The sequence below is a fragment of the Macaca fascicularis genome, chromosome X, assembly GCF_037993035.2.
Source record: "Macaca fascicularis isolate 582-1 chromosome X, T2T-MFA8v1.1".
NCBI lineage: Eukaryota > Metazoa > Chordata > Mammalia > Primates > Cercopithecidae > Macaca > Macaca fascicularis.
The window spans coordinates 118,167,010-118,191,667 of NC_088395.1; the positions used below are offsets into that span (position 1 = coordinate 118,167,010).

The window sequence follows — 24,658 nt, forward strand, 5'->3', positions numbered from 1 at the left end:
CACATCAAAGCTAGTCTAAAAATAAATATTAAACATGAGCAAGCAAATGCATATACATACATACATACATAAAAGTATCAATTTAATACTAATGTAGCAGCTATTCCAGGGGTATGACATCGCCACTGCATATGTGATATTATGTGAATGGGTATTTGTCACCTGGGATAAAATTTTCTTGAAAGCAAGATGATAATAATAGTTTTATATAATATGTCATGTAACCTAGAAATGAGGACAATGAGCTCTGAAAAACAGTTATATAACAAAACTAGACTCTAGTGATGTTCAAAATGCATGTGCATAATTCAAATGAATTATTTCATGAAATGGGATAAAGCGACACAGCAAAATTCATGTATTTATATAATGTAGCTTTAAATAATTATTTTACTAGATTAAAATTTCAAATGCCAAGAATAAGCATTTGATTCATTCATTGATATCCATAAAAGATTTTATAATCCAGTTGACAAGGGAAACTTTCTAGTGTCTTCTTTTGAAGTCTCCTTATATTTGAGGAATATAACACATCTTGATTACTACTAAATCTGTATCTCTAGCCTAACCCTTTCTCTTAAACTCCTGATACCTACATACCTCCTAGACATCTCCACTAGCATGTTCCACAGGAAAGACAGCAGAGCCAAATAGTTATCAGTACAGGCCACAGGAGTTAAACAGACTGGGTTGGACTCCTGACTCCATCATTTACCAGCTCCGTAACTTTGGGCAAGTGTATTAGCCAGGGTTTCCTAGAGGGGCAGAACTAATAGGATATATATATGGGAATATATATATGGGAATATATATATATGGGAATATATATATACATGGGAATATATATATGGGAATATATATATGGGAATATATGGGAGTATATATATGGGAGTATATATATGGGAGTATATATATATGGGAATATATATATGGGAGAATATATATATGGGAATATATATATGGGAGAATATATATATGGGAATATATATATGGGAGAATATATATATGGGAATATATATATATGGGAGAATATATATATGGGAATATATATATATGGGAGAATATATATATGGGAATATATATATATGGGAGAATATATATATGGGAATATATATATATGGGAGAATATATATATGGGAATATATATATGGGAGAATATATATATGGGAATATATATATATGGGAGAATATATATATGGGAATATATATATATGGGGGAATATATATATATGGGAATATATATGGGAATATATATATATGGGAATATATATATGGGAATATATATATGGGAAAATATATATATGGGAATATATATACGGGAATATATATATGGGAATATATATGGGAAATATATATATGGGAATATATATGGGAAAATATATATATGGGAATATATATGGGAAAATATATATATGGGAATATGTATATGGGAAAAATATATATGGGAATATATACATGGGAAAAAATATATATGGGAATATATACATGGGAAAATATATATATGGGAATATATACATGGGAAAATATATATATGGGAATATATACATGGGGATATATATATGGGAATATATACATGGGGATATATATGGGAATATATATATGGGGATATATATATAGGGGATATATATATATGGGGGAGTTTATTAAGTATTAACTTAGAGGATCACAAGTTCTCACAGTAGGTTGTCTGCAAGCTTGAGGAACAAGGAGAACCAGTCTGAAGAGCTTGGAGTCTGATATTTGAGGGCAGGAAGGATCCAGCATGGGAGAAAGATGTATGCTGGGAGGCTAGGTTGGTCTTGCCTTTTCACATTTTTTTTCCCTGCTTTATATTCACTGGCAGCTGATTAGATTGTGCCCACCAGGTAAAGGGTGGGTCTACCTTCCCCAGTCCACTGACTCAAATATTACTCTCCTTTGGCAACACCCTCACAGACACACCCAGGATCAATACTTTGCATTTTTACAATCCAATCAAGTGGACACTCAGTATTAACCATCACAGCAAGTTACTTAGTTTCTCTGAGCCTCACTTTCTTCATTTGTAAGGTGGTGACAAAAATAATACTGACCTCATATGGTTATTGTGAAATTAAATGAGATATATACCTAACACAATTGGCTGAATGGAATGTAGTTAACACTCAATAACTTACATATTCCATATGAGCCAAACACAAAAATACAAGTTCTGATTTGATATGCATATCAGCACCATGGAAACTGGCAAGGCATCGCTGAACTCAGGGCAATTGGCACAGAGCAGATGAGCTATGAATCAAAGCCTGAAGAAAACTGCTGTTGATGGAATTATGGACACAGATTGCTTCTCACCCTATGGCTCCCTTTAATTCTGAACCAGGAGACTTAAACTTGACACTTCGATGGACTAGATCATCGTAGGGCATCACTTCTCATTTGTAACCCCAAGTAACAAAACTGTTAGCCATTTAGAATACAGACATCCAAGTATAATATTGTTTCCATTACTATTTCCGGTTATAAGGAATACATTTATAGAAATCTTCACAATGTTGTTTTCTTATTCGAACAACAAAATAAATACTTTTCTATGTCAGGCATTTTAAAAAGTTTTGCATTCCATTGAGATAAACACATACACATGTACATCTTTGAAATCAGAAATTTTTTCCCTTGCATGACATAGCTAGCAGCCCTTTTTCTAGACTTGCTGTACCTAAAATGCTTTCAAGGGTGTTTTGTAGCTGTTATAGAAGATTGACATGTATGATTAGGGTACAAAGAAGCACATATATTTGGAATGTCAGCTATATAATTCATTCTATATATATTGCAAGTTGGCAAAATGGAAAATGAAAATATTTGTGTCATTCATGTGGTATTTTTCACGTAATACTGTGTAGAGTTTGGCAGTTATTTTGTATATGTCTTATCCTCAACACTTGATTATGAGCTTCTTGGTAAAATAGATAGCATCTTAGACTTTTTAATATTTTTTCCTCCATAATGCTTATCGCAATGCCTTGCACAAAGCAGGTACTCAGTAGATAAAAAGTAAGTAAGAAAGAAATCTACCTTCTTTTTTCTTTTTTTTGAGACAGACTCTCACGGTCACCCAGGGTGGAGTGCAGTGGCGCGATCTCGGCTCACTGCAACCTCCGCCTTCCAGGTTCTTCCAAGCGATTCTCCTGCCTCAGCCTTCCAAGTAGCTGGAATTACAGGCATGCACCACCATGCCTGGCTAATTTTTTTGTATAGTAGAGACGGGGTTTCGCCATGTTGGCCAGGCTGGTCTTGAACTCCTGACCTCAGGTGATCCGCCCGCCTTGGCCTCCCAAAGTGCCAAAGTGCTGGGATTACAGGTATGAGTCATCACACTTGGCCTCTTCTTTTACAATAAAAAAGAATAACGGAAATTCTGATTCTTAAATAATCTATAGGCTCAAGTATATCTTACTAGTCTTTTGGATAATTATTTATATTCTCATTTTCTAGATTATTTCCATTAATCCTAGACCAATTTTATACATGTTCCAGACTTTTGCGTTCTTGTTAATTTGTTTGACTGGATATGTATTAAGTCTTCCCACGCTGATATTATTTAAGACTTTTGTAAAGGTTTGGTCATTTGAAAACAGCAGCCACATTCCTTTCAAAAACAGATTTTAAAATCGTAGTAATGCCTTGGCAGGTTTCTCTTTCTTCTCTCTCTCCTTTTATTCTATCTCTTTCTTTACAAAGTATCTGATGGCATATTTTGGAAAACAGTAATCTATGTGTGATTTGAACATTTACTACATATGCAAAATCAAAGCTCCTGCTTGAAGTTTCAAATCATTAATCTTCAAATTCAAGTAGCTAAGATGAACTATTTAATATTAACATACTAAAAGAACATCAAAAAGCATGATAACGTTCAAAATTATGCTATGAATATAAATAAGTCTAGAACATTCCTTGAGATTGGAAGGCATGGGGATGGAAAGAAAATGAGAACACCATAAGTATTTGGTGGTGTTTGCAACCTCTCTCCTCCTCCTTTCTCATTTATCCTTCCTTTTTTACTGCTTAAATATATTTATCAAATAATCACTACCCATTTGCTATTAAATAATTTATGAAAAGTGTTTAGCACAATTATTGGTACATAGTAAACACTCAATACGTGTCAATAAATGTGTGAAACTCTACTTCTTTGCTCTTACTGTACCCTTTTACTCAAATTTATATACAGGCTGGGGTGTGGTCAGGATTATGATAGAGGAAGACCATGCAGAGTCTTTTTTAAAAATACTTAAGTTCTGTCTGAAAATTTGTTTAAAAACTGTGTCTGCAATTCACCTATTTCATAAATCTAAAACATTAAATGCCTTGCTCCATCCTTCCATTCTGGAGCTGTTCCAATGAGTCACTAAATAGCATGCTTCTTAAGGTTCCTAAATGTGGTTAATTAATGTCTAAAGGCAATTTTCATAAAATACACTCAATACATTCTGTATCCACAAATCACTAGACAAGCCCATATATCTTATGTTGATTTATTGACTTATCTATAATTTTAAGTATTTGAAAATTCATGTAATCCAGTTTTCTATAGCAACAGAGCTTTTGCTTTTTCACAGAGCAGTGAATAGTCATATATATGGCTTATAGAATTTTTAAATTTCATCTGTCTCTGAAACAGATTTTCATGTTTGTGTTGCAAAGTGGGCTTCTTATTTTCACACCCTTAGTGTTATCAGCTTTTGGCCATATTATTTCTCAATATAGAATGTGCTATAAACTTCCAGTTAGACAAGGCAGATTGAACACATGCATTTATCTCTGCTGTTTTGTGAGGTTCCACTAAAATAACAGTAAAAAATTTTGTGAGGTGCAAAAGGACAAATGCAGTATAAACGCAGAAGGATACTGGGCATGGTGATGCACACCTGTAGTCCCAGCTACTCCAGAGGCTGAGGTGGGAGGATTACTTAAGGACAGCGGTTAAGAGGCTGTAGTCTGCTATGATTACATCTGTGACTAGCCACTGCACTTCAGTCTGGACAACAAAGCAAGACCTCATCTCTAAAAAAATGCAGAAGGGGCCAGGCGCAGTAGCTCATGCCTGTAATCCCAGCACTTTGGGAGGCCGAGGAGGGAGGATCACTTGAGGTCAGGAGTTCGAGGCCAGCCTGGCCAAAATGGTGAAACTTCATCTCTACTAAAAATACAAAAATTTAGCCAGACATGATGGCTCACGCTTGTAATCCCAGCTACTTGGGAGGCTGAGGTGGTAGGATTGCTTGAACCCGGGAGGTGGAGGTTGCAGTGAGCCAAGATTGCGCCACTCCACTCCAGCCTGGGCGACAGAATGAGGCTCCCTCCCCACCACACTCCCCGCCCAAAAATGCAGAAGGATAAAGAGAACAGGAGAGAAGATAACAGAAAACAAGTAAATTCATCAAAAATTCAGAGGCTGGAACACAATATATCAGATGAGTGCTAAACCAACATAATTGGAGAAAGCTGAACCCTGAGGCTGGTGGTGATGGGCTCAGTTCTTAGAAGTACTCAATACCTCTGAGGTACAGTATACCTCTGAGGTACAGGGTAAATGGAAAGCTTGCAAAGGAAAATTGATTGAAAGTCCAACTCAAGAAAAAATTAGATCAGGCCAGGTGTGGTGTCTCAGGCCTGTAATCCCAGCACTTTGGGAGGCCAAGGCAGGTGGATCACCTGAGGTCAGGAGTTTGAGACTAGCCTGGCCAACATGGTGAAATCCCGTCTCTACTAAAAGTACAAAAATTAGCTGGGTGTGGTGGTGGGCACCTGTAACCCCAGCTACTGGGGAGGCTGAGGCAGGAGATGGCTTGAACCTGTGAGGCAGAGGTTGCAGTGAGCCAACATCACTCCATTGCACTCCAGCCAGGGCAACAAGAGCAAGACTCCTTCTCAAAAATAAATAAATAAATAAATAAATAAATGCAAGATAAAAAATAAAAAAGAAGAAATTAGATCTCAAGAGTCCCTTGTCCATTTCAACAAAAGATTCAAGTTTTATTTTCTGGAGTAATTAAATCATCTCTCCAGAAAAGAAGCTCTAGTCATATAAACAGGCACAGCTGAGGGTTGAGATGATGAACTATAATGAAAATGGTGATTAAGTCTCTATATACTAAAAGACACCCCCACCCTAACTCCACACCCCCATCCCCAGCACCTTTCTGCTTTCTGCTGCTTACTTTTTCTCTTTTTCTTTCTTTCTTTCTTCTTTTTCTTTCTTTCTTTCTTTTTCTTTCTTTCTTTCTTTTCTTTCTTTCTTTCTCTTTTTCTTTCTTTCTTTCTTTCTTTTTCTTTCTTGTCCTTTCTTTCCTCTTTCTTTCTTTCTTTCTTTCTTTCTTTCTTTCTTTCTTTCTTTCTTTCTTTCTTTCTTTCTTCTTTCTTTCTCTCTCTCTCTCTCTCTCTCTCTCTCTCTCTCTCTCTCTCTCTTTCTTCTTCTTTTTTTTTTCTGTCTCCCTCCATCACCGAGGCTGGAATGCAGTGACGTGATCATTGCTCACTGCAGCCTCAGTCTCCCAGGCTCAAACAATCTTCCCAGCCTCCTGAGTAGCTGAGACCAGAGGTGCACACCACCATGTCTGGCTATTATTATTATTATTATTATTATTATTATTATTGAGATGGAGTCTCTCTCTGTTGCCCAGGCTGGAGTGCAGGGGTGAGATCTCGGCTCACTGCAGCCTCCGCCTCCTGGGTTCAAGGGATTCTTCTCCCTCAGCCTCCAGAGTAGCTGTGACTACAGATGTGCACCACCATGCCTGGCTAATTTTTGTATTTTTAGTAGAGATGAGGTTTTGCCATGTTGGCCAGGCTTGGTCTTGAACTCCTGACCTCAGGTGATCCACCCACCTCAGCCTCCCAAGGGGCCGGGATTACAGGCATGAGCCACCACTCCTGGCCTGGCTATTTTTTTTTTTTTTTAAGTATAAGTGGGGTATCGCTATGTTGCCCAGGCTAGTCTTGAACTCCTGAGCTCAAGCCATCCTCCCGCCTCAGCCTCCCAAGGTGTTGGGATTACAAGCATGAGTCACTGCACCCGGCCTGCCACTTGGTTTCTAAGATATTGGCAGCTCAGCAGGAGATTGGAGGATTCTTGAGAAACAGACTAGCTCTAAAGTAAAGCCTTACAGATACTGATGTTTGAGTTTTTCCTATAGAAGACTGGATTTATGTCCAGTTACTCTTTAGTGAAGCTCAAAAATCTAAACACAATTTCCAGTCATCATTTTAGCACCTCACTTTTATTTATGGTGGCTAAATCACTAGACATTGACGACAGTTTCTAAAATGAAAGAGACCAAAACAACAACAATGACAACAAAAGTAAAAGGGAAAAGAGAAAACAGAAGGAATGAAAATAAAAAGGACTTAAAATATAATTAATAATATTCTTCAGAAAGATACAAGAAGATACATTAGAGACAAAAGATCAGCATGCTATAAAAAATGGAACTGTTAAAGAATGAGAAGGAGATCTTAGAAGGTCAAAATATTATAGCAGAAATCTAAGAAATAAATAGAATACAAATTTAACGTTGAGGAGATCTACTAGAGAGTAGAATGAACAGAAAAAGAAATGAAAAATAATAGAGAAAATATGAGGAAATGCAAGGATTTGGTACTGCAGGGCCAAATTACAACAACAGAAGTTCTAGAAAGTGAGGATAGGGAAAGTAGAAAAAAAAATAAATTATTAAATAAATAATGCAAAGAAAATTCCTAGCACTCTAGGATGATGATATGATTTGGATTTGTGTCCCCGCCCAAATCTCATGTCCAGTTGTAATCTCCAATGTTGGAAAAGGGGTCTGGTGGGAGGTAATTGGATTATGGGGCAGACTTCCCCCTTGCTATTGTGATAGCCAGTGAGTTATCACGAGATCTGGTTGTTTAAAAGTGTGTAGCACCTCCATGTTCTTTCTCTTCCTCTTGCTCCAACCATGCAAAAAATGTCTCCTTCCTCTTTGCCTTCTGCAATGGTTGTAAGTTTCCTTAGACCTCCTTAGCCATGCTTCCTGTACAGCCTGTGGAACCATGAGTTAGTCTCTCTTCTTTCTAAATTAGCCAGTCTCTGATAGTTCTTCATAGCAATGCGAGAATGGACTAATACAGGTGATAATACAGATAGAAAAGTTCCACAAATGTACATGACAGTGAAATTTCAGAAGATGGATTAAAGAGAAGATTCTAAGAGCTTCCAGAGAGGAAAAACAGGTCATATACAAAGGATTGCAAATAATATTAAGTACGAACTTCTCAACTGTATCCCTAGACTCTGGAAGACAAGTTCTGAGGGAAAAAAATTTCCAACTGTAGTAGGCTGAATAATGTTCCCCCCAAACCCCACCCAAAGATGTCCTAATCTATGGACCTATGAATATGTTACCTTACATGGTAAAAGGTATTTTGCAGATGGCAATTAAGGATCGTGAGATGGGCAGATGATCCTGGATCATCTGGGTGGGGCTGAAGTAATCACAAGGGCCCTTGTAACAGGAGGACCAAAGTAAGATGTGAAACCTGAACCAGAGGTTGGAGTAATCTGTTTTGAAGATAGAGGAAGGGTCCATGGGCCAAAGTATGCAGGCAGCCCCTAGAGACTGTAAAGAACAAGAAAAAAATGTTCTTCGGAAGAGCCTCCAGAAGAAAGCAGTGTTGCCAACACCTTGATCATTGAAAGCGATTTCACATTTTTGATGGAAAGATAATAAACTTGTGTCATTTTCAGCCACAAAATTTGTGGTAATTTGTTATAGTAACATTAGAAAACAAATACACCAATCTAGAATTATATATCAGTTGAACTAACAATCTGATGAAATATTAGAACAAGGTGTTTTCAGATGTGTAAAATCTAAAAAATTGACCATCTTTTCTCATGAAGTCATTGGAAGATATTTGCCCACCAAAATGAGGAAGTTAAATCGAAAGTAAGGAAGACAGAGTCCAGAAAATAGAATCTGACATAAGAGATAGGCAAAAGAGATTTTCAGGATAAGGGTGAGGGGAAATCCCAGAGGACAGCTATTTATAAGGACTAAACCAGTTCACATTGGAGAAGGACAAAAATATCTAGCACAGACATCTTTACTAATCATAAAAAAGAAAGTTATTGATAACCTAATGTATTTGAACATACAAAGGGAAGATATACAGATCTTTTGGAAAGATCTGTTTGAGAATGAGTGATAGATTCATAGAGAAAATCTTGAGCAAATAAAAATTAAATAAAACATGACAAAATTTTATAGAGAAGGAAATGTTATAACATACTTAATACATAGTTAAACTCCGAAAAATGTTTACAAAGTCATAATAATATAATCACTAAATATTGATTTCACCAAAAATTGTGGTATGAATATTCTGAGAGGAAAGACAGTATGTGTTTACGGCTATGTAAGAGAGCCTAATTGTCACCAATTATAATAAAAATATCAATAGATTAAAGCTAAACAATCAAGATATAGCAATACAAGCATGTTATATGGAAACGTGGTAGTAAACACCATAGGGAATAGCGAAAACTGTTTAAAGTTATTGCCCTTCAGTAGTGAGAATTAGAAATGGAGATGGGATTTTCTCAGTATACTATTTTTTAAAATCTGTGCATACAGCATTAATTTAATAAAATTAACATTTTAGTTTTCAAATGAATTATTCCCATGAACAGGGCCAGGGGCAGTGGCTCACACCTGTAATCCCAGCACTCTGGGAGGCTGAGGCAGGAGTATTCGTTGAGCCCAGCAGTTTGAGGTTGCAGTGAGCTATCATGGGACCGCTGTGCTCTAGCCTGGGCAACAGAGTAAGATCCTATCTCTAAAAATCTGTTTTTTTAAAGGAGTTATTCCCGTGAACAATACACTTGGACTTAGCTTAATTACTCTGGGATGTGTTGTGTGCATGTTCTAATCTGGAAATCATAATTTTTAAGACAAGTAAAAGCCATCTAAATATGTTGTCACGTTTTCCACTTGCTCAATTCTTGAGGAATACAAACAAACTCTTTCCCATGACCTGTAGGGCTTGTTGAGGTCTCTGCTGGCTCCTTTGCTTATTGTGCTCTACACATACTGTCCTTTTTCATTTCTTTGTTCAAACAAGCTAAGCCCCTTCTCTGATGGCCTGCTCACAATCTATTCACTTTGTTTGGAAGGTTATTCCCTCTGTCTTCTCCTGGTTGGCTCCTTAGTTTTCAAGCCTCAGCTTAAATGTCACTTCTGCCAAGAAGCTTTCCCTGACCATTAAATCTAAAGTTGGTCCCCACCCCAGTTACACATCGCCTGCTCTCTTGCATGGCTCTGTTCTTTACCACAGTTTATAAAAACATGTTTGCATTCATGTTTGTGTGTTTCTTCTAGATTGCAAACCGTCTAGTGCATCTGTGCATAGCAGAGGCCTTGCACATAGTAAGTGCTTAATGAATATCCTTGAATGAACTTGTTTTAAGTGATACAGCTGTGCATCTGACATTTATGAACAATGGTATGTTATATTCTTTTATTTTTGCTGTATGATAGTAAAAATTAAGGAGGATTGAAACAAACTAACACAATTCAGACTTTTTTTTTTCCTTTTTCAATTTTTATTTACGTATCAGGGGGTACATGTGCAGGTTTGTCTCAAAGTTATATCGTGTGATGCTGAGGTCTGGGTATGACTGAATCTTTTTGAAAATTTCTTAAGAAACTTCCAAGTCATAATACATCCTGTCTCATTTAAGCACTAGCCCTTTATTATACAACAGATTCAGAGCAAGGTCTAGATTTTGAGTACTTATTGATTGAAGGGGCTATATTCAGACTATATTCAGTGTCCTTAAATCAAACATTTTATCATTTGTAGCATAGTTGATTATGATAATTTTACAAATCAGGGGATTCATTAATAACATCACTGATCCATACAGGAGGCATATACTCATATAATCAAGTTCACATAAATATATTTTCCTCCTTTTCAAAATACTTGGTATTGAGATATATTTAGCCTAGTAGTCACCATAATACAGTTAAATGTTTGACCAAAGTGACTTGCTCCATATTCAATGGATTTTACTTAAAGAGATCCTTTCATGATTTTTAATCTTTGTCACTGTGGCACAAGAGGGCAGGGTTTGGTGGCTCACACCTGTAATCCTAGCACCTTGGGAGGTCAAGGTGGGAGGATTACTCAAGGCTAGAACAGCCTAGGCAACATCTCTACAAAAAAATTTAAAAATAGCCAGGTGTGGGCCAGGCGCGGTGGCTCACGCCTGTAATCCCAGCACTTTGGGAGGCCGAGGCGGGTGGATCGCGAGGTCAGGAGATCGAGACCACGGTGAAACCCCGTCTCTACTAAAAATACAAAAAAATTAGCCGGGCGTGGTGGCGGGCACCTGTAGTCCCAGCTCCTCGGAGGCTGAGGCAGGAGAATGGCGTGAACCCGGGAGGCGGAGCTTGCAGTGAGCCGAGATGGCGCCTCTGCACTCCAGACTGGGCGACAGAGCGAGACTCTGTCTCAAAAATAAAAAAAAAAGCCAGGTGTGGTGGCATGTGCCTGTGATTCCAGCTACTCAGGAGGCTGAGATGGGAGGATTGCTTAAGCTCAGAGGGTTGAGGCCGCACTAAGCCATCGTCATCCCATTTCACCCCAGAGCGAGATCCTGTCTCAAAACAAAACAACAACAATAAAAAAAGCACGAGTTTATTTTAATTATTTCCGTAATATTATAGCTTTAATATGATTTGTAGTATAATTTTTTTTTTTTTTTTTTTTGAGACGGAGTCTCGCTCTGTCGCCCAGGCTGGAGTGCAGTGGCGCGATCTCGGCTCACTGCAAGCTCCGCCTCCCGGGTTCACGCCATTCTCCTGCCTCAGCCTCCCGAGTAGCTGGGACTACAGGCGCCCACAACCGCGCCCGGCTAATTTTTTGTATTTTTAGTAGAGACGGGGTTTCACCGTGGTCTCGATCTCCTGACCTTGTGATCCGCCCGCCTCGGCCTCCCAAAGTGCTGGGATTACAGGCGTGAGCCACCGCGCCCGGCCATTTGTAGTATAATTTTCTATAAGCAGCAATTTCATGTAAAGATTGGTTTTATAAAAATCTTTAAATTGTATTTGGATAAAATTGGATCAAATATATAATGTGTTTACCACAATGCTTGGCACATAAGGAGTGTTCAACAAAAATTAGTTTCTTTCTCTGCCTCTGGTGACACAAGTAGTGATACAGCCGACTCTCATTTATTATAGTTCATTAAAACTCCAATTTTGTACTGCACAGTTGCTTTTTTTAAGCTAAGACTGATCTGATTTATTTCAGCTGATTGTTTTGCTACTTCATATTTTAAAAAATTTCCTTCATTTTTTCATGTATCCAAATGAGTTTATTTCTTTCAAAAGAATCACAACACATTTATTCTTACAAAGTTGCCATTATTTAATTCTTTTTGAATCTTGATTTTGTCAGTTCTCTTGCTCGCCCTTGGGTGAATGGAGCAATTTGTTTTACTTGCTAGAATCTTGAGAAACAAAGCTACCTACTATAAACATTTTAAAGATAATTTCAGTAAAAATATCCATTAATAAATTAAACAATTTTGAGGTTATCCAGAAATTGACTCTATTATAGTATTATTTTAACTCTGGATTTGACCAATATAGCCAGAAAATAATTATTTTGGTGTTCCTAAAAGTAAGACAGTTGCCAATAATAATAGTATTGTGATGGTTAATACTGTCAACTTGATTGGATTGAGGGATACAAATTGTTAATCTTGTGTGTGTCTGTGAGGGTGTGGCCAAAAGAGATGAACATTTGAGTCAGTGGGCTGGGAAAGGCAGACCCACCCTTAATCTTGTGGGCACAATTTAATCTGCTGCCAGTGAATATGAAGGAGGCAGAAAAACGTGAAAAGGAGAGACTGGCCTAGCCTCCCAGCCTACATCTTTCTCCCGTGCTAGACACTTCCTGCCCTAAAAAATCAGACTCCCAGTTCTTCAGCTGTGGGACTTGGACTGGCTCTCCTTGCTCCTCAGCTTGCAGACAGCCTATTGTGGGACCTTGTGATCGTGTAAGTTAATATTTAATAAACTCCCCTTGAGATATATATGTGTATATATATATATGTTAGGTTTTGGCAACTTCCTAAGAACGTACACATCCACAAAGTGGAGATTATAAGTGGGTTTTATAACTCGAAACTTTTCAGCTTTGCTCGAAGACATTCACTATAATAATAAAGAAAAAAATATACAGAAAGTTTTGATGAATGATGGAAAATTAAAGAAATGAATCTAAAGTCACTTCAAGGATTCTGCAATGTGCTGTGTTTAAAAGATTAAGAAGAAACATTTATGATTTGTCATCCTTTCAAGTTACATTACTTTATATTTTAATGCATATGCCACTATTGAAGGCTCTTCATTAAAGGAAAGGTCAGCACAGTGTAGAGGAGCACAGGGCAGGCATCAGAAGGGTTGGAGTCAAGCCTTAGCTCTGCTATTACCAGTATAATTTTGAAAAAAATAAAACAAAAAATCTATTGATTTGAGCTTCTGCTTCTTGTCCATAAAATAAAAATAATGGATTCCATAGTTTTCTTTTTAATCTTTTGAAATTTCACAAACCATTAATCAACCCATGAATAAGACAAATCATCTATTGTTGGGATAGAATAGGAACTATGTTTTATTTATCTTTGTAATCCCAACAGGCCTAGGTATCCCACTAGGTAACTAGTAATTTATTTTTTGTTCAATAAACATTATTGAGTATCATCTAGTTTCCAGGAATAGCACTAAATCCTGGGAATTTAGAGATGATTTAAATCTGGTCTCCACCTTTTAAGATTTTACAGTACAAAAGAGGAGAAAAGTATACAGGTGATTTAAACATCAAGAATTATGACAGAGGTAGCCAAAGAGTGTTACTGGTGGCACAAAATGGGCACAATCTTAAAAGGGGTGGAGAAAGGCTTCCTGGAGGAAATTACACCTCTGATGAATCTTGAAGGAATAGTTAGCCATATTGATGAGGCAGCAGAGGTTAATAGCAAGAGCAATAACAAAGAAATGTAAAGATTATAAATAAATGAATATGTCATACATTCATTCCAAATTCCTTCTAAATTTTTAAAATAAAATATATCCTGTTATATAAAATGGGTATGAAATCACCTTTATCATATAATAACTTATGCTACTTTATTTTCCATATTTCCTTTAGATTCTCAGAAATAGCCACATGTTTATTTTATCTGGGTAAATGTATATATTTCTTTAGAAAAAATAGAAAACCTGGGTTTTATATTTATATTAATAACATTTTATCAAAACAAACTTAGGGAAGATTGAATGTCACTTCTGTATAACAATTATTCCCATGCAACTTTTACAATAGTAACACATAACAGTTTTGATCAGGGTTACACCTGAAAGTAAAATAACATTATGAACAGGGAGGGCACTGAAAAGTGCCAGGGACTTCCCATAAAGCACACAATTTCTGAAATACTTATTTTAATAACATTTTATTAAAACAACTTAGAGAGGGCTGAGTATCTTTTTTGATCTAACAACTATTTCCAACATCTCTTTTCATAAGGTCAAATAATGAATCTCTGTGATTTTCCAAAGGCCCTCTGAGAAATTTCAGTGGTTTTAGGTTAAAACTTTTAGTTTTACGTATAAAATATATCCTAAAGGGTCGGGCGCGGTGGCTCACACCTGTAATCCCAGCACTTTGGGAGGCCGAGGTGGGCAGATCACGAGGTCAGGAGTTCAAGACCAGCCTGACCAACATGGTGAAACCCTGTCTCTACTAAAAATACAAAAATTAGCCTGGTGTGGTGGTGCATGCCTGTAATCCCAGCTACTCAGGTCTGAGGCAGGAGAATTGCTTGAATCCAGGAGGTGGAGGTTGCAGTGAGCCGAGATCGTGCCACTGCACTCCAGCCTGGGGGACAGGGCAAGACTCCATTTCAAAAACAAACAATTATATATATATATATATGAAATGTTTATTTTATTTGATCAAATTTAGGAACTGATTTTGAGAGGGCAAAATTAAGAGTTGTGGAGTTGATTAGGTGAGATCACGAGTGCCTGAGAAATAAGACTTCTTTACCTATTTAATCAAAGTAAAAATAAAGCATTTGAAAAAAAACACAGAAGGTAACACTATCGTAAAAATGTTCATTATTTCATAAGTAAAAACCATATGTTCTATGGGATTTTTTCCCATAGATAAGGACATAATAAAGACAATGTAATCATAGAACATTTTTCTTGAAAGGCACAGAATCTCTTCTATTTACATAGATTACACAGAAGATAAGGATTAATTTTTTACATTGCAGGTAGAAGTATTAAGTTCTAAATAAAAGAAGCAAAACCCATCTAAGCAGAGGGACCATTGTAAATATCTTACTATATTTAATAGCTTATTTTCAGACTCAAGTATTATAAATCAAGGCAAATAAAATGCACTTTCCAAGTTTTGTTTTTCTTTCTGCTCTTTCATATTTGTTTTAGAGGATCTGTGAGGTCAAAACAATTTTCATAATAATGTCATCTGCCTATTTGACTCTCATTCTCTCATGAGTATACAGTGTTGTTTTCCATAGGTTACTTAATATATGATATTGTAAAGGATTAAAACTAGAAGTTAGGCCTGGCACGGTGGGTCACACCTGTAATCCCAGCACTTTGGGAGGCCGGGGTGGGTGGAACACTTGAGGCCAGGAGTTCGACACCAGCCTGGCCAACAAGGCAAAACCCCGTCTCTACTAAAAATATAAAAATTAGCCAGGCATGGTGGTGCAAGCCTGTAATCCCAGCTACTTGGGAGGCTGAGGCAGGAGAATTGCTTGAACCTAGGAGGCAGAGATTGCAGTGAGCCAAGATCACGCTACTGTACTCCAGTCTGGGCAACAGAGTGAGACTCCATCTCAAAAAATAAAATAAAATAAAACAAAATAAAATAAAATTAGTAGAAGCAGATACAAGGATCCAGGTGCCTTCTACCAGCCAAGATAAGAAAGAGATATGCGAATATGTGAAACAATTATATTCTTCTCATAAAATTTTCTGTTTTAAAAAATAGTTACTTTTTGTAAAAAAAGATCATTTATGTCAACATGCAATGTGTTCATCATTGCTATTTTTCACTGAATCAATCAATATTTTAAAATTTTCTTTTTCTCTAATATGGTAAATATCAATATTTATAACTCACATTATAAATCACATAAGCAAAAGCTCTTTGAGGTTCTCAATAAATTTTAAAAGTGTAAAAAGGTCTGGAAACCAACAAGCTACTTAAGGAAAAACCTAATTTTTTCCTTTGAAAAACAAAAGCACATATACTGTTGTAATTCTCTGTCAGTGTTATTACTTAAAGAGTTTAAACCACCCATATTAATTATAACTTTTAATCAAAGTAACTAATTTCTGTTTTAAAAAGAAAAGAGCCAGAAGGAAAATAAAGTGTCTGGCATATACAACCATTTTAATAGAGTAGCAGAGGTTAAGAATACATATGACAAAACTTTCTATAGCCACACAAATTCTTTTTATAACTTCCTAAAGTGGCAAAAATAAATGCATTCATGACATGACTCCAAGATATAGCTAGCCACTTAACAGCACTTAAAAATAAGAAACAAAAACATTTAAATTTAAAATTATGTTTAGGTTAAACCAGTGTTTAATATTCTATTTTACTTAGAAAATAAAATATTTCTGGCCGGGCACAGTGGCTTACGCCTGTAATCCCAGCACTTTGGGAGGCTGAGGCAGGTAGATCGCGAGGTCAGGAGTTCAAGACCAGCCTGACCAACATGGTGAAACACCGCCTCTACTAAAAATACAAAAATTAGCCAGGCGTGGTGGCGTGTGCCTGTAATCCCAGCTACTCAGGAGGCTGAGGCAGGAAAATCACTTGAACCCGGGTGGCAGAGGTTGCAGTGAGCCGAGATCACACCACTGCACTCCAGCCTGGGCAACAGAGTGAGACTCCATCTAAAAAAAAAAAAAAAAATTCTGTCCAATGATTACCCATTAATTAACTCAATTTAATGTCAGTCCATGATTTTGAGTTGCTTAAAGATCTTGGAAATAATCTTCAATCTGGCCTACTTCAAAGCATAATAGCTGTTGATATAAAATTTATCACAGTAATGATTTCATTTTCTTGAATACAACTTTACATCTTTTATAATCATAAACATTTTTTGGAATAATGTCAATTTATTTGATCAGTAAAACTATGCAAGTTTAGGAAAAAGAAATCCAAGTAAAATACAATTTATGCTTGTATTTCACTTTACACTAATAAGTCAGAAAAAACCATAATTGTCAAAATAATGTTAATTATGTAATCTTGGTTTCTGAATTAGTTTCTGTAAGAAATGTTTTGTTAAAGTCCAGTACATTTAAAGTATTATAAGTCAATTTGTTTGTTTTCTGGGAACTTAACATTTAATTCATACATGTACTTATGTTCTCTATTCAGAACAGTGCTCCTTTAATTTATTTTTTTATTTTTAATATATAAAAAAATTTTTTTAAAGCCATCAGCAGCTTATATTCCCAGGCAGTCTCCCATCCAAGTACTAACCAGGCCCCACCCTGCTTAGCTTCACGAGATCAGATGAGATCAAGCACATTCAGGGTGGTATGGCCATAGACTAATTTAATATCTTATAGGAAAAAGTTTCACAGATTCAATGAGATGTAAAGATCTTTCTGAATTATAGCCACACAGATTCACAGAGAACTTATAACTTCAGATCTACAACTTCAGGCACAGATCAAGATTAAACATAGAAACACAAATATTTGCCAATCCTGATATCAAAAACTATTCTTCTTCCTGGCAGCATAAATTTTTAATTGACTTGAAGACAAAATTGGCAGACAGACAAAACTCATAAGGGAATTCTGTTGTCTCTTGCCTAACAGGAAATAGTCCTTTATAATACATTACTATTAATCTATATAACCCATTAATGCAGAGATTGAATAAACATGCAATAATATCAGATTCCCAGCTATTGCTGCTACCAAATGGGAATAACCTAGTGGTCATGTATAAATTAGAAATAAAATAATAACCCCCAAAATAACCCAGGAAGGAGAATAACAAATGAAACAGAGTGTACAAAGTTAAAGTTCATTGGTTGCTTTGATTTACCTCAGGGAAGCAAGAAAAGACCTGCCCAGGCTTAAACAGCTCAAGAGCTGGACTTCTTCAGTAAGTTGCTTCCCAGATATGTGATCTTGAGCAAACAGCTTAACTTCTCCCATTCTGTTACTCCATAGGGAAGTTGTGTAATTAAAATATGATGATGAACATGAAGACATTTAATAACACTGTAAAGTGCCATACAAATGTTAGTGATAAATATAAGAATCAATATGATCAGTACAAGATGTGACATTAACATTAAATATGGATTTATATTATGTATTAAGAATTTCATTTTTTCCTGCTTTGTCATCAAACAGCAGAATATTTGCTCTTGGAGTTATAGAGTGTATAGTTAAAAGACCTAATCTGAATCTGTTATTTTCATTGTAAGTGAGAAAACTAAGGCTCAACAGAGGTTAAATGATTTCTTTGAGGTCATATAGCTAGAGTAGCGGGGTGGTGTGATATCTAGGACACATTGCTCTATTCTGCTTCTACTCTAATGTATCAGCTAGAAGTGGTTTTGTAAACTATTTTTAGGGTTTTATTTTAATAGTAAATGTATTTCTTTCTTAGTCCACATATAAGAAATGGTCTCTGTAGCTTATTGTGCTTTGTGGTATAATTCATAGCAAATGAGGCATTATAGTCTCTGATTCATGTGTAGAAATCTTAAGTCCTGGATTTTTTTTTTTTTTTTTAGGACAAGTAATACTTTTGAATATTTGTGTCTTTATATTTCACTAAATATTCATATTTTATGCTCTATTTGGGCAGAAAATGATTATGCTTGTTTCATTATTCAACCATGACCTTTCTATATTTATTGTTATAAAACTGTAGTTTCACCATTATCATTAATTTTGTTAACAAAAGACCATGAGGTCTGCAAAGGAAAAACAAAGAAGAGTTTTCTTTTTTTTTTTTTTTGAGACAGAGTTTCACTCTTGTCGCCCAGCCTGGAGTGCAATGGTGCAATCTTGGCTCACTGCAACCTTCACCTCCCAGGTTCAAGCGATTCTCCTGCCTCAGCCTCCCGAGTAGCTGGGATAACAGGCATGCACCACCATGCCTGGCTAATTTTGTATTTTTAGTAGAAACGGGGTTTGTTCATGTTGGTCAGGCTGGTCTCGAACTCCCGACCTCAGGGGATCCACCCGCCTTGGCCTCCCAAAGTGCTGGGATTGCAGGAGTGAGCCACTGCACCTGGCCGAAGAGTTTTATTTTCTAAAAAAACAATCACAGCCTCTGTTGTAAACTGAAAGCATGCTATCGGGAAAGTTCCCACCCGAGCCCTCAATCAGGTCCATATGTGCAAATGAAGAATGCAAACTCTTTCAGCTCGAATTGGTTGAAAACTGCTGACTACCAAACGGGTAGTTTTCAAACCAGAACCAGAAGTCTCTGTTGGATGCTCCTTTCAGGCTGCTGGTGGGAGTTTTCCTGCCACTGTGTCTCAGCTCCAATTACTGGTTACAGGCACTGCCTTAGCTCAGAGGCTCAAACAAGATGTTCATATGGAACTGCCCTGTCTGGGAACTATTTTAAATTTTAACATGTCAAAAAATGTCTAAAATACACAGAATTCCCAAAGCTATGACAATCAAGGCAAAAATAAAGTAAATGTAAGGGCTGAGCATATTACTCATACAGGCCTGGTCTGGAATCCTGGGTTAGTTGTCAACCTTCTATGTTGTCTTCTTGGCCTGGAGATGGGGTTTTAGTGATCTGAATTTGGTATTAAACACTGGCATTGATGTCCAAGATTCTCCAGGAGTTGGTGCCATTTTTAGGTGAGATATATGTATCCAAGAGTCAATACACTGTAACTTGGCAGCACAGAGATTGATTAACAGTACCTGAAAAGAGTTCTTCTTCCAACAGGGCTGAAGGTAGTCTTTCAATTGATGTCTCTACCAACGTACATGATCACTAGGGTGGAGGCTGCGATGCTAGAGGTCGCCATCTGATTTGGGCCTGTAAAAGGATTCCACAACCTGGTGGTGGTTAGTCTTTAAAGCTTTGACAAGGCCTTGGTAGTAGGTTAGGAAGTCTCCCTGTAACTGAGCAGGGAAAACATTTCTTCAGCCAGGTACATCAGCAGACCAGCAACGATCTCAAAAGGGGAGAGAGAGTGTTTCCTAGTAGGTGTGGATTGTAAAACTAGCAATGTCAATGGGAGGGCCTTATGCCAGGGCAGGTTAAAAATACGTAGGTTCTTCGCAAATTGGGTTTTTATAACCCCATTTATCTATTCAACCAGCCCAAAAGATTGGAGTGGTATGCATAATGAAAATGCTGCAGAATGGGCTAAATGTTCCAAATTTTTGCTAATACTTGGTCAGTTAAATGAGTTCCTTGGTTACTATAAAGGGAGTTACTTGTAGGGCTGTAGCTTCAGCAGCTGCATCAACAAGATGCTTGCCCTTACTGTCTTCAGAGTTTTCAGGGGAGGGTCCTTGGATCTTGATAATGGCAAGAGATAATAGAGCCTGAATAGCTTTTAAAAATGTCAAAACAAAAATCTTTATTTTTAATAGGTTGTCTGGAGGAGGTCAAAAAACCTCATTGTTTCCAGGGCATACGAAATTATGTGCAACCCAAAGGCGAATCTACGATCTGTATAAAAAGTTTGTTTGCCTCCAGCCAGCAAACAGGCTCATGTGAGGGTATGCAATTCTGCTTGTTAAGCTGACCAGACTGTGGGTAGGGGGACCTATTCAATAGTCTCTGCTAGGGAAACTATGGCATATCTTGTGAGGTAAGAGCCAGCAGGGCTCTTGAGAGAAGACCCGTCAGTGTACTAGACAAAGTCCAGGTTGGGTAGAGGCATTTCCTTTGGGTATATGCTGGTTTGTAAAAGGAGGGTATCTGTAAAGCTGACATAGTCACAGGATGTCTTCCACTGGATATGGTAAAAGGGTTTTAATAGATTGCAGTGGGCAATGGCTAAATTGGGAGAAAAAGAAAATAGTATCTCATAGGAGGTCAATCGGCTGGCTGAAAGATGTTGGGTATGATGAAAAGTGAAGAGGCTTTCAATGGAATGAGGGGCATACATAGTGAGAGGGGACTGTATGACTATTTTTTAGTGGCCTTTACAAACATAGAAGTAATAGCAATGGTTCTCAGATAGGGGGGCAATACTTGTGCCACAGGGTACAGCTATTGACTATAATAGCCAATCAGTTGATAGCTGCCCTCAAGGGGCTAAGGCAAACCCCCTAATGTGTTACCCTCTCCTTCATGCACAAAAAGGGAAAATCATAATAATTTGGATGTCATAAGGTAGGGGTAGTGGACAATTGAGTTTTTTAAACTTGGAAAGCTTGTTCACCATCAGTAATCCAGACAAGGAAATGGGGAAAAGAGGCTTTAAGTAAGGAATATAACGGTTGTACCATTAGAGAGAAATTAGGTTCCATATTCTGCAGTAATCCACAGGCCCTAAAAATTCTCTGAGCTGCCTTTTTGTAGCAAGTAAGGTGAGGAAAAAGATGACTTGAATGTGAGAGGGATCAAGGCTTAGCCCTGAGGAAGTTAATACATATCCAAGAAATTTAGATGAATCTTGACCAAATTGTAATTTTTCTTTAGAGACCTTATGACATTTATTGAGGGTCAGTTGACAGAAACAAAATGAAGAGTGTCAGCAAGGTAAGTGTTTTGAGAGGGCAAACATAAAAGCATATCATCAATATATTGTTACAGGGTTGAACCTTATAAAAAGGTTACCTTTTTCAGGTCTGCTCAAAGAATCTGGAAAAAATAGATAGGGCTCTCAGTATATCCCTGAGGAAGCACTGTCCATGTATATTGCTGGCCTCTCCACATGAAGGTGAAAAGAAACTTTCAGGTAAACAGGGATGCTGAAAAAGGCAACACAGAGGTCAAGAGTAGAGACATATTGGGTGTCAGAAGGCACATTATGTAAGAGTGTAGGTGGATCAGGCACAATGGGGTGTCAGGAATAACAATATTGGTTACAGCTCTAAGTTGTTGAACAAACCTCCATCCTCTCCCATTATGTTTCTGCACGGGTAAAATTGAGGTATTGCAAGGGCTAGTACAGGGGACAATGAGTCCCTTAGAAATAAAAGAATCAATAATAGGTTCCATGCCTGCTAATGCCTCAGAATTGAGGGGGTATTTTTCGCATTTAGAAGAGAATTGTTAGGATCTATCTGAATGAAAATTGGTGGTGCTGAGTGAAAAAGACAGATATTGGTATTCGTTTTTGCCCATAGGGTCTCAGATAATTCCCTTAAGGTAGGTTATTCAGAAATGGCTGGACAGACATGGGCTCACAAGGGAAACACATAAGTGATGTCTTAGACTGGGCGCCGTGGTTCATGCCTGTAATCCTAGCACATTGGGAGGCCAAGGCGGGAGGACTGCTTGAGCCTAGGAGTTTAAGGCCAGCCTGGGCAACATAGTGAGACCTCATCTCTATATGTAAAAAATGAGCCGGCTGTGGTGGCGACCACCTGTGATCCCAGCTACTCAGGAGGATGAGGTAGGAGAATCACTTGAGCTTAAGAAGTCAAGGATGCAGTAAGCCATGGTTGTGCCACTGCACTCCAGCCTGTGTGACAGAGCAAGTCCCCCTTGTTTTTTGTTTTTGTTTTTTAAGGTAGAGGTCTCAGGTGAGTTTATTCCTAAAATAACACATTTCCCTTATGGGTAAAAAATGTTGGCTTGACTCTTTTCAAGGAAATCCTTTCCTAATAAATGTACGGGAAGAGAGGGGAGGAGAAAGCTATGATATCCAATGATGGGTTCTATCTGATACGGAATTGGATTTGGCTTGACTATCATTGGCTGGCTGGGGACCCCTATCATCTGGGTGGTTTGACTACTCTAGGGAAGGCGATCTGAAAAAGAGTTGGAGTTCAGCATTGAGAGTGTGGCACCAGTATCTATCCATGCCTGGACCAATTTGTTATTTATTTGCAAACCAACCTTCTTTAGCTGGTTCACAGAAGGAATAAGATTGCCCTTATTTCCCTGAAGCACCCCAATCTTGTAATGAAGAAAAATCTTGCATTTTTCTTAGCTTTATCTGGGTTCTTCTGAAGCCATCATTTGTATTTTTCATAACCTCTTTTGTAGTGATAAAAGCCCTTGTGAAAGAAATAGATCCTGTTTCCCAGAATCTTGAGAACATTTTGGTTCTGTGATTGTTTTTTAAATTGCTGAATATGTAGGGCCATGAACGTAGTGGCCTTTTCCTGATAATCAAGTGTCTTATTTATTCTTCCTTTGTCTCTTTACAAAGTCTTAGAGAGATAGTTTGCCAAGGAGGCAATTTTGTGGGATTTCTTAAAGGTCCAATTGAGGTTATATTATTTGACTAAGGCATTAAGAGTTCATTTAAGCTCTGAAAGAAAACTGGAATCAAAAAGATTAATGGTATCCTCTGTTAAGTCCTTGATACCAGAATTTTGCTGGAAAGATTTTTATTTTTATTCTTATTTTTTCAGACAGAGTGTTGCTCTGTTGCCCAGGCTGGAATGCAGTGGTGCCATCTCAGCTCACTGCTACCTCTGCCTCCTGGGCTCAAGTGATTCTCGTGCCTCAGCCTCCTGAGTAGCTGGGACTACAGATATGCACCACCATGCCCAGCTTATTTTTGTATTTTTAGTAGAGATAGGGTTTCGCCATGTTGGCCAGGCTGGTCTCGAACTCCTGTCCTCAAGTGGTCATCCTGCCTCAGCCTCCCAAAGTGCTGGGATTACAGGCATGAGCCACCGCGCCCAGCTTGGAAAGCTTTTTTGAACCAGTCAAAATAATCTAAGACAGACTCATCTCTTATTTGAGTGAATCGTTCAATGGCTTTCCAATTAATTTGCCAGAGGAAAAGCACTGGAATGACCTTCAACAAATCACAGGTTATTTTCTTTGCTTTTGTTACGGCCATGTCCCTTTTGAAATGGAAGTCCTCTAGAGGTTTTATCCATTTAGTTAGGCATATACATGTTTGAGCTACAACAATGACCCCTAGCATGTGAATTAATTGATAGATTTTGGTGAGTCTGTGCTAGTACGCACTTACGATGAAACCAAAGTGGCATTCAAATTCAAGGAAGTCAGTTTTAGGACAATCGCCAAGAGTTCAGATTTAGACTAAGGAATGTAAGATATGGTCTAACCTCCCTCTGCATTTTCACTTATTTTAAATGGGGCAATAAGAGGAGTTGAGGGGTTATGGGTAGTGTGCCTGGGATAGACAGTGAGGAGAAAAAAGGAAGTTCAGAAAGTGAAGAAGGTAGTGGCGGAGGAGAATAAAGTAGAGGTAGTGCAGAGGGAGTGAAAGGAAGAGGAACAAAGGGTTTGAGTCCTTTTGGGAATATAATCTGGGTTAGGAGGATTTTCAAGTTTTTGGAGGCACTAACTGAGTTCAGAATTAGTTTCTCTCAAGAAGGCAATCTGAAATTCCTGATTGCATTTGGAGTTTTCA

The 24,658-nt window shown here is 37.5% G+C and overlaps 1 pseudogene; it reads right to left on the reverse strand.

Moving 5' to 3' along the window:
- Positions 1-17,576: 17,576 nt before the first annotated feature.
- LOC123571546 (5S ribosomal RNA) lies at positions 17,577-17,696 on the reverse strand (annotated as a pseudogene).
- Between the last annotated feature and the right edge of the window lie 6,962 nt (positions 17,697-24,658).